At 40.7% G+C, this 11,427-nt stretch overlaps 1 protein-coding gene across 1 annotated transcript in view; it reads right to left on the reverse strand.

The window, feature by feature from the left end:
• Positions 1–11,427, reverse strand: part of ECT2L (epithelial cell transforming 2 like) — a 74,236-nt gene extending 62,809 nt beyond the window's left edge. Inside the window, exon 1 of the mRNA XM_010844219.1 lies at positions 11,395–11,427. The gene's annotated coding sequence lies outside the window, so the exon portion shown is untranslated. The remainder of the gene's footprint in view (positions 1–11,394) is intronic.

The raw sequence follows: 11,427 nt of genomic DNA on the forward strand, positions 1-11,427 counted from the left end.
CCTGGGGGTCAGAAATCCACACACAACCTAGTTGGGTATAGTATTGTTAAGGTATTAGATCTGCCATTACAAAATACCACAGATTGGGGTGGAAATGGGGCATGAATAATAGAAGTTTATTTTCTCACAGTTCTGGAGGCTGAAAGTCTAAGATCTACATGCTGTTTCTGGTGAGGCCTCTCTTCCTGTCTTGCAGCAGCAGCCTTTCTGCTGTGTTCACACAAGGCCTTCATTCTGAGCACATATGGGTTTGGGGTGATGGTGGGGGTGCACTCTGGTATCTCTTCCTCTTCTTATAAGGACATCAGTCCAATTGGATTAAGGACTCCAACCTTATAAACTCTTTTAAGTTTTATTACCTCTTTATAGGCTCCATCTCCAAATATAGTCATAATGGGGGTTGGGGCTTTGGCATGTCAGTTTTGCGCAGACATAATTCAGTCCATAAGGGGTCCCTCTGCTTCACAGTCTCCCATAGGCTGCAATCAAGGTGTTGGCCAGGACTCCAGTCTTATTTGAAGGGTTTTTTAAACTTATTTGCCTGTGCCAGGTCTTCACGGTAGCACGTGGAATCTTTGATGCGGCATGGGGGATCTAGTTCCCTGACCAGGGATCAAACCCAGGCCCCCTGCATTAGGAGCATGGAGCAGCCACTGGACCACCACGGAAGTCCCTCATCTGAAGGATTTGTAGCTCATTCCTGTGGTTGAAGCCAGGTTTCAGTTGCTCATGAGCTGTTGGGTGGAGGAATCCCTTGTTTTCCTTGCCACATGGGCTTCTCCATAGGGCAATTCATATGGCAGTTGGCTTCCATCAGAGTAAGCAAATGAAAAAGCAAGAGAGGACACACAGAGGGAAGCACAGGTTCTTTGTAACCTCAGAAGCGGTATCCTTTTGCTCTATTCTATTAGGTAACAGAAAGTAGCTAGGTCCAGGCCACATTCAAGGGGAGTGGATTATACAAGAGTAATACAAAAAAAAAAAAAAGAGTAATACAGTCTACCACAGTTAACCCTTTGGGTCAACCTCCTTCCTTTCCTATGTGCAGAACATACTCATCTACTCCCTAAAACAGACAACTCTAAAGTTACATCTCAACAATATTTTCTTTTTTTTTCACCAATATTTTTAGCTTAGATTCCAGGAGATAGAAATGATTCATAACAGTCATGACAGACCAAGATATACTCTTGACCTACAGATCTCTGAACTAAAAAGAAAAGTTATCTAGCCTAGCCCATACACACACTATGCATGCATGCTCAGTCATATCTGACTCTTTGTGACACTATGGACTGTAGCCCACCAGGCTCATCCGTCCATGGGATTTCCCAGGCAAGAATACTGGAGTGGGTTTCCATTTCCTACTCCAGGGGACCTTCTTGAGCCAGGGATGGAACCCAGGTCTCCAGCATTGCAGGCAGATTCTTTACCACTGATCTACCTGGGAAGCCCCTATACATACAAGATACATATGAAATGGTAGAACAATAAAAGGACAACTGCAATAAGTAGTCAACTATGTAAAGTTTAAAAATAAAATAAAATTTTAAAAAAAAGTATTCCCATTTGTAAAGGATAAGAATGGTATATAAAAGAGTTAATCCATAGAAATTCTGAGATCCAGCTGTAAAGGCTGGATCTCGATTGTCATTTTTAGTCTCAATAACATTCTCTTTTAGACCATGTAGGTGACTCCTTTGACAATACTGATTTCTTAATAATTTATTTAAAATTATTTGAATTCAGGAAGTGCTATGTTCACAACTGTTTAGAGACTTGTCTCTTTCTGTATAGTCAAAACTATGGTTTTTCTGGTAGTCATGTACAGATGTGAGAGTTGGACAGTAAAGAAGGCTGAGGGCCAAAGAATTGATGCTTTTGAACTTTGGTGCTGAAGAAGACTCTTGAGAGTCCCTTGGACAGCAAGGAGATCAAACTAGTCAATCCTAAATTAAATAAATCCTGAATATTCACTGGAAGGACTGATGCTGAAGTTGAAGCGCCTATACTTTGGCCACCTGATGTGAAGACCCAACTCACTGGAAAAGACCCTGATGCTCAGAAAGACTGAAGAAAGGAGGAGAAGGGGGCAACAGAAGATAAAATGGTTGGATGGCATCCCTGACTCAATGGACGTGAGTTTGAGCAAGCTCTGGGAGATAGTAAAGGATGGGGAAGCCTAGCATGCTACAGTTCATGGGGTTGCAAAGAGTCGGATACAACTTAGCCACTGAACAACAACTATGAGCCTAATCAGACTTTCCTTAGGAAGAACCAAACTCTAAGTCTCCTCTTCTTGAGATATGCTCCCAACTGTGAAAGTATTTGCTGGTACCACCTTATTCCATTCAGAGATCCTAACAGTGGTGTGACAGCCATTTTCTTCTTGACTTGGTCTTGCTGTGATGCCGAGTTTTAAGCAGCCTTTGTTTCTCAAAGGATTTCTCTATTGCTTCTCTGCTAGTTGAATGTGTGACTCAGTTACACCTCCACTCAGTTACAGGTATCTGAGTTTTTTTGTTGTCTCTGAATGTTTTTTCATTTCTGCTTGCAAACCAGACAAATTTTTTCTTCTGAGTTCCTTTAATTCTGGTAGTACCTTGGCAAATGCAGCCAGTAATACAGACTCATTATAATAAGTCATTTCTACCTCTTTGCATAAAGTATAAGCGTATTAGTTATATAACATGCTCTTTAAGCTATTCTAGAATATAGTTCTACAAATTTTTTTGGTGACATGGATTGCTAACAGTCCAAGTTCCCAATAACAATTTCATGCTGCTATAGTGGATGTTAATGCCACATAATTTGGAATATATTGATGCTGGTATGGCAGTACCCTACTCCTGGATCCAATATTTGTACCTACAAAACACTTAAGGAAAAAAATATCAATTGAACTTATTAAAGAGAATAGAAAATTGGGAATTATTTCCAAGTTCTTCTATGAAGTCAACATAATCTTAACACCAAAACCCAACAAAGACCTTACAAGAGAGGAATATTATAGGTTTATTATCATAAACATAATCCTAAAATAAAAATCCTCATCAAAATATTAGAATACCAAACACACCAATATATTGAAAAAGTTAACATATCACCACCAATTTGGACTGATTCTTGGAGCATAAATTTAGTTTGATATTACAAAATCAATGTATTTATCATCTACCGGGGTCCAGCCCCGGTGGATCCAGGAAATTTGAAGCGGGGACGGCGTCAGAGAGGATCAGGAAACAATTGCTTAATTAAATGTTAATTAAGGATATAAAGAGTGGTTAAATAAGGATAGCTCAGTGAGGAAATTCAGTGGAGAAAAGAGGCTGAATAATTCAGCCAGAAGGTGAGAGAAAGAACGACATGGGGAGACCAAGTTTCGGTGAACAAGGCCCGCACTTTATTTTCCAAAGTAGTTTTTATACTTTAAGTTATGCATAGAGGATAATGGGGGAAGGGGTAGAGTCATGCACTAAGCCAGGCTTTCTTCCTGCAAACTTATCATATGCAAAAGTTTAGGTGATTTGCATCATCTTCTGGCCCAGAGGCCTGTTAACATTTTAAGACCCTTTCTTCAGAAAACTTATTTTTCTCTAAAGGCGCCACCCTCCAAAAGCATTAAAGTTGCATTCCTATAGGGCAAAGGTGTGGTGGGCTGTAACAAGAAAAAGAATTAACTCAAGGGTCCAAGGTTACAAACATTAAAGCTACTACTTACACCAATTATATTAATCAATACACTGCCAGGGACACAGCAGGTAAGGGATATGGAGATTTAGCAGCAAACATTAGCCCAACAAGTGAAAAAACCTTCACCAATACAATTTCTAATCAATCTTTTAACTGCTCAAAGGAATCTGTATTTAGACAGTTTAGAACATCTCATGCCTCTCAACAGTTCTCACAGTTGGGAGGCTCTGAGCAATCACATGTGGCCGGAAAAACCTATTCAGAGGCAGGCTAGAGGACTTCCAAAGGAGTTTGTAGGTTGAAACACTATCACACCCAGGAACTTTATTAACTGGAGCTGTAAGTTAACTCTTTTTTTCAGAGAGAGGTAGTGAGGGACAGCCCCCCATAAAGTCAGAGGTGTAGGTGAGAGCACAAAACAGAAAGTAGGCAGACTCTGGTTTTGGGGGTAGATGCTCGAGAATTTCCAGGGGGACTCGTGAGGCTCAATCCCGCCTTTGCGTATGCCGAGCCTCCTTCCTCATGACCTTTGCCACGGGCGGAGTTCCTCACGCTGGCTCCCGGCAGTGATAGAATTCCAGTCCAGATCCTGAAAGATGATGCTGTGAAAGCGCTGCACTCAATATGCCGGGAGATGGCTCCCAGCAATCATCGATAAAACAAAGGAGAAAATCATAAAAATCTCAGTAAATACAGAAAGTGCATTTTTTTCCAGTTGTTCCATGTGGCATGCAGGATCTTAGTTCCTCAACCAGGAATCGAAACTGTGCCCCTGCAGTGGAAGCACAGAGCCCGAACCAGTGAACCACCAGGGAACTCCTCCAAAAGTGCATTTGATAAGCTCCAACTCCCATTCTTAACCACAATAAAAGTCTTACCAATCTGGATGAACCTGGATGAAACTTTGGGTGTACTGGGATGGAGTAATTGTATTCTGCTTGTGAAAGGCATGTGAATCACGATCAGAGGGTGGGTCGTATATTGTCTGTAGCTGTGGCCAAGAATAATTGCTCCCATCCCAGTTCTTCCATCAAGAAGTAGAGTCTTATTGACCTTCTTCCCCTTATATCTGAACTAGCACTGCCTTATTTTAACCACTAGAATGTTGTGGAAGTGATGGTTAATGACTTCTGGTCCTAGGCCTTAAGACTTGCTTTCTCTTTTTGTACTCTTGACATGTAGCTTCCATGTAAATAAGCTTAGGCTAGATTACAGAGTAAGGAAAGACCACATGAAAAGACAGAGGTTGAACCCAGCCCCCAGCTTTTCAGCCACCCAAGTCAGAGTACCTGGTGTGTAAATGAAGCCAACTCAGGCATTCCAGTTCCAATTGAGCTCCTAGGTAAATGCAACCATATGAATGACTCCAGCCTATAAAAGAAGTGGAGGACTTACTTCGTGGTACAGTAGATAAGAATCTGCCTGCCAGTGCAGAGGATATGGGTTCGATCCTTGGTCGGGGAACATTCTACATGCTGCAGAGCAACTAAGCCTGTGTGCCACAACTACTAAGCCCTCACTATAGAGCTCCAACTACTGAAGCCTGCAAGCTCTAGGGCCCAGAAGCCACAACTACTGAGCCTGTGCTGCAACTACTGAAGCCTGTGTACCTAGAGTCTGTGCTCTGCAACGAGAGAAACCACCACAATGAGAAGCCCACACGCCACAATGAAGAGTAGCCCCACTTGCCGCAAATAAAGAAAGCCCAAGAGTAGCAATGAGACCTAGCACAACCAAAAATAAATAATTAATCGTGAAAAAGAGGAAGTGTACCTGTCCAGATGAATTGTGAACCCAGAGAATTGTGAAAGACAATGATTCCTGTTTCAAATTTGGGGATGCTTTGTTATCCAGCACAGACTGACAAAGCTGTTGGTGAACATCCAAAACTCTACAGCTGGTGGAAGTGTAAATTAGTATAAGTGCTTTGAAAAACTGTTTGGCATTATTTCCTAAAGTTGAAAATATGGATACAGTTGACTCAACAGAAAAACATGCACATATAAACCAAATATATCCACAAGAGTATTCATAGCTGCACTGGATAGCTCCAAACTGGAAACAACCCAAGCATCCATCAGTAGTTGAATGGATAAATATATTGTCATATATTCATGCAATAAAATGCTATAGATCAATGAACAGACTGCTGCTACACACATCAATATGCACAAATCACACATCATAAGACATTAAAAAAAGGAAGCTGGAACAAAATGATACATTTTGTGTAGTCTCATTTATACGAAGTTCTACACTGTAGTGTTCAAAGTCAGGATAGTGGTTATCTTTAGTGAGGACTTCCCTGGTGGCTTAAACGGTAAAGAGTCTGTCTACAATGCAGGAGACCTGGGTTCGATTCCTGGGTCGGGAAGATCCCTTGGAGAAGAAAATGGCAATCCACTCCAGTACTGTTGCCTAGAAAATCCCATGGACAGAGGAGCCTGATAGGCTACAGTCCATCGGGTTGCAAAGAGTCGGACACGACTGAGCAACTTCACTTTCCTGTCCTTTTCCTTTAGTGAGGAAAGAGATGGGAATGACTAGAAGGGATATGAGAAGGGATTTTGGGGTGATGGTACTGATCGAAGAGTGGGACCCTAGGTGAATCCACTTCATAATTTATTGAGTATTTACCCTTAGGACTTACATATTTTTCTATCTTCTATTTCAATTAAGTTTTAAAAAAATAATATCAAACATTACTAATTTCCTAGGAAAAAAATAAAAGTACAACTGTATAAAGAAAATTAGAAAACTTTACTGAAAAACAACTTTTAAAGAACTAAATAAATGGAGAGACATGTTTGATTCATGTATTAGAGATTCAGAAAAATGAAGAAACTAATTCACTCAAATTGATCTACAGATTCAATGGAATCTTAAAAAAAAAAAAAAATCCCAAAGAGATATTGTGGGGTGTGTGTGTGTGTGTGTGTGTGTAACTTGAAAAGCTGAGTCTAAAATATTCATGGAAGTTTAAAGGACTAAAGTTGGGAATTCCCTGGCAGTCCAGTGGTTAGGACTCCACACTTTCACTGCTGTGGGCCTGGGTTTAATCCCTTTTTGGGGAACTAAGATCCCATAAGCCACGTGGCATGTCCAAAAAATAAAGGGCTAAAGTAGTCCAGATAGTCTGGAAGAGCAAGAGAAGGAGATGTGTTTCTAGATATCAAGACTTATAATAGGGAGGGATAAATAGGGAGTTTGGGATTAACATACATACAATACTGTATATAAAATGCATACAGTATTTCTTATTGTATCTATGAACCTACTTAATAGCACAAGGAACTATATTCACTGTCTTGTAATAACCTATGGTGGGAAAGAACCTGAAAAAGAATGGTGGTGGTGGTGTAGTCGCTAAGTCATGTCCAACTCTTGTGATTCCATGGACTGTATCCTGACAGGTTCCTCTGTCCATGGAATTTTCCAGGCAAGAATACTGGAGTGGGTTGCTACTTTCTCCTACAGGGGCTCTCCCCAACCCAGAGGTCAAACCTGGGTCTCCTGCATTGGAGGCAGATTATTTATTGACTGAGCCACAAGGGAAGCCCTTGTGGAGCTTTTTAAAAAATTAATTATAGTTGATGTACAAAGCTATGTTAGTTTCAGGTGTACAGCAAAGTTTTGTGTGTATATATATATATATATATAAACTGTATCACAACTATGGGCTTCCCTGGTAGCTCAGATGGTAAAGAATCCGCCTGCAATGCAGGAGACTGCCTGCAACACAAGAGATGCAGGTTTGATCCCTGAGTCAGGAATATCCCCTAGAGAAGGAAATGGCTAATGGCTACCCACTCCAGTAATCTTGCAGGGAAATCCCATGGACAGAGGAGCCTGGGAGCTACAGTCCATGGGGCTGCAAGAGTTGGACACAACTGAGTGACTAAATCACAATCACCACTACATCACAACTATATCTTATTTTTTTTTTAAAAAAGGATATATTGTATAGCATGGGGGATTACAACCATTACCTTGTAATAACTTTTAATTGAGTATAATCTATAAAACTGTTGAATCACTATGCTATACACCTGAAATGAAAACATTGCAAATCAATTATACTTCAATAAAAAATTAATATAAAAAAGACTTTATAAAGCTGCAGTAATACAATAACATGGTATTAGCATGGGGACAGACAACTAATCACAGGAGCAGAAGAGAAAATCCAAAATAGCCTCATGTAAATCAGACACTTCTTAGATGACAAATCAAAGAGGAAGAGAGAGATTTTTTCATTTATAGAAAAATAGAATATCTATTTTAAAAAGAGAAAAGCAAGTGGACCCCTTTCTCATACCATACCACACACACATCAGAATCTGGAGGCTTTTTATATATAAAATCAATTACATATGGTTTGTGAGTGCCTAGAAGACAAAATTAAGAACAATGGATGAGGTCAGAGGGATGGATTTTGGCTCAGTCTAAGTAGGAAAACAATCACTTCAGCAGCATTAGCTGTCCCAGGAGATTATGTCCATTACAGAAGGCATTAAAACACAAATTGGATGACTGCTTCTCAGTGAAATTATAGCTGAGGTTCAAGCATCAGAAATGTTTAAGTTTCTAAGCAACCTCTGTTGCTATAAATACCAAGAAGAGAGGGAACAATGTGAATTTCTTTAGCCTGGAGTAGCTGAGGAAAATTTTTTGGCAAGTCAGAAAAATCTGAAAATAAGACAAACACTGGTGGTGCCTCTACACTTATTACACTTCAGTCAGATAGAAGCATATTTTAAAAATGAGTATCTCAGAAAGGCATGCACCATATTAGGAAGGGCAGCATGACATGGTGAGCACCAAATTTGGACTCCTGCTCTGATCTCCCCCAAACTGCAGCTTTTAGAGGCTTTTCTGGTGGTCAAGTGGTTAAGACTCCTTGCTTCCCATTGAAGGGGGCATGGGTTTGATTCCTGGTCTGGTAACTAAGATCCCAAGTGCCATGTGGACACAGCCAAAAGGAAAAAAATTGAAGCTTCACAGATAATTTCATTTCTGGGCCTCAGTCTCATGTGTGAAGCAAGGCAGTGATGTGTCTTGGCAAACCACACTACAACAATGTTCAGGAAAAATCCTCATGGCAATGTGGAAAATTAATACCTCCCTCTGAATCAACATTAAATGAAAACAAATCCTTAGTTTCATAAGATGCCCAGCTGTTGTTACGTGAAATGTCTCTAAAGAGTCAACATAAGGGATTTTTATTTAGCAAGTCCTCAGAATTATTATCCTCTGTGGTAAGGGATTTGCTGAATTACAAAATGAGCATAACACTGCAGAAAGAATAGTTACTATCTCTGCTGGTGTGCTTCAATATGTGGATATAGTACATCATATGTATATATAAATACAGACTCAGATGCAAATTCCCACAGGATTATATTCATTCTCTTAGATTAATATTTTACTTCATTGACTAGTTATTTGACCGAGGGAGACAGCATGCTGGCAATCACTACTTCTTTAAATTGAATGATTTCTTTTCACAATCTAGCATTTAAAATCTCCCCAAGTAGTAGCTCCATAAGATATTAATAGGTATTTCCCAGAAAAAGAGGATATGTGGTTAATATGCCTGGAAATGATTGATGGAACAAAATTAAAATTGTTTTATTATTATTATTATTATTTTTTGCAGGACGTTTTAGAAATTTAGTACGTTGATGTCCATAGTCAGCCTCCAGGAAAAGGATATAATATGTAGCATTTCCCTTGTTCATTGTTATAGGAGCCTATCATGAAGAGTATTAGTTATCTGATGTGGGTAACATGGTAGGTATCTAGTGCTATGTAACAAATGGTCCCCAAACTTAGTTGCATTAAAAAAACATTTATGGGACTTCCCTGGTAGGTCAGTGGCTAAGAGTCTGAGTTCCCAAGGCAGGCAGCCCAGGTTCGATCCCTGGTCAGGGAATTAGATCCCACAGGCCCCAACTAAGAATTCACATGTACCAACTAAGAATATGCAAGCCACAACTAGAGTGAAGATCTTGGGTGCTGCAACCAAAACCCAGTGCAACCAAAAAATAAATAAACATATTTTTTTTTTAAAAAGCATTTATTCTGTCATAGTTTCCATGAGTCAGGGGTCAAGCATGGCTGGCTTAACTAGGTTCTCTGGTTCAGGATCTCTCACAACCCAAGTGTCAGCAGGGGCTTTTGTCATCGCAAAGCTGAACTGTGGAAGGAGCCACTTCCAAGCTTGGTAGAGGGCTGTCAGCAAGATTCAGTTCCTCACAGACTGTTGGAACAAGAGTTCCTTGTATGTTGGAGGCTCCCCTTCCAGCTGGGTTTTCCATAGCTTAGCTCACAAAATGGTAAGCAAGCTAGAGGGTAAAAGAGGGCAGGCAAGATGGAAGCCAGAGTCTGTGACAAAATCCCAGAACTAATCTCAGAAGTAATACACCATCACTTTTGATTAGTCAGAGCAGGGGTCAGTAAACATGGTCAGCAGGGCGTATTTGGCCTACAGCCTATTTTTGTAGTTTTATTGGAAGACAGCTAATCACATTTATTTACATATCAGCTCTGGCGGCTTTTGTAGTATAACAACAGAATTGAGTATTTGGGAAAGAAACGATGTGGCCCGCAGAGCTAAAAATATTTACTACCAGGCCCTTTACAGAAAAAGTTTAGCAACACCTGCATTAGAAACAATTCTAGCTCACACTTGAGGGGAGGAGTTTCACAAGGACAGGAATACCAGGAGGCTGGGGTTGTAGGGAGTCATTTTAGAAGCTGCCTATCACATAGTGCCTGCCAACAGGTAGAAAGTGTGAGTTGCTCAGTCATGTCTGACTTTCACAACCCCATGGACTGTAACCCACTAGGTTCTTCTGTCCATGGAATTCTCCAGGCAAGAATACTGGAGTGGGTTGCTCTTTCTGACTCCAGGGGATCTTCCCAACCCAGGGATCGAACCCACGTCCCTTATGTCTTCTGCATTGGCAAGCATGTTCTTTACAACTACCACCACCTGGGAAGCCTGCCAACTGTTAGGGACTTGATAAGTACTTGCTGAGTGAGTAAATGAGTAATTCTACCACATCTACCAATTTTCTAAAAGTTGCTAACCAAGAAAAAGCCCAATTCCTTCACTGATTATTAGCGTCTGACAATTGCATTCCAGTCTATCTTAGTTTGCCGATTCCTAGAATGTCGATGTTCACTCTTGTCATCTCCTGTTTGACCACTTCCAATTTACCTTGACTCATGGACCTAACATTCCAGGTTCCTATGCAATATTGCTCTTGACAGCATCGGACCTTGCTTCTATCACCAGTCACATCCACAACTGGGTGTTGTTTTTGCCTTGATTCAATCCCTTCATTCTTTCTGGAGTTATTTCTCCACTGTCTCCAGTAGCATACTGGGCACCTGGGGAGTTCATCTTTTAGTGTCCTATCTTTTTGCCTTTTCATACTGTTCATGGGGTTCTCAAGGCAAGAATAATGAAGTGGTTTGCCATTCCCTTCTCCAGTGAACCACATTCTGTCAGACCTCTCCACCATGACCTGTCCATCTTGGGTGGCACCACACGGCATGGCTTAGTTTCATTTTGTTAGACAAGGCTGTGGTCCGTGTGATCAGATTGGCTAGTTGTCTGTGATTGTGGTTTCACTCTGTCTGCCCTCTGATGCCCTCTCTCAGTGCCTACCGTCTTACTTGGGTTTCTCTTACCTTGGACGTGGTGTATCTCTTCACGCTGCTCCA

Source organism: Bison bison, unplaced genomic scaffold, assembly GCF_000754665.1.
Source record: "Bison bison bison isolate TAMUID 2011002044 unplaced genomic scaffold, Bison_UMD1.0 scf7180017864198, whole genome shotgun sequence".
NCBI lineage: Eukaryota > Metazoa > Chordata > Mammalia > Artiodactyla > Bovidae > Bison > Bison bison.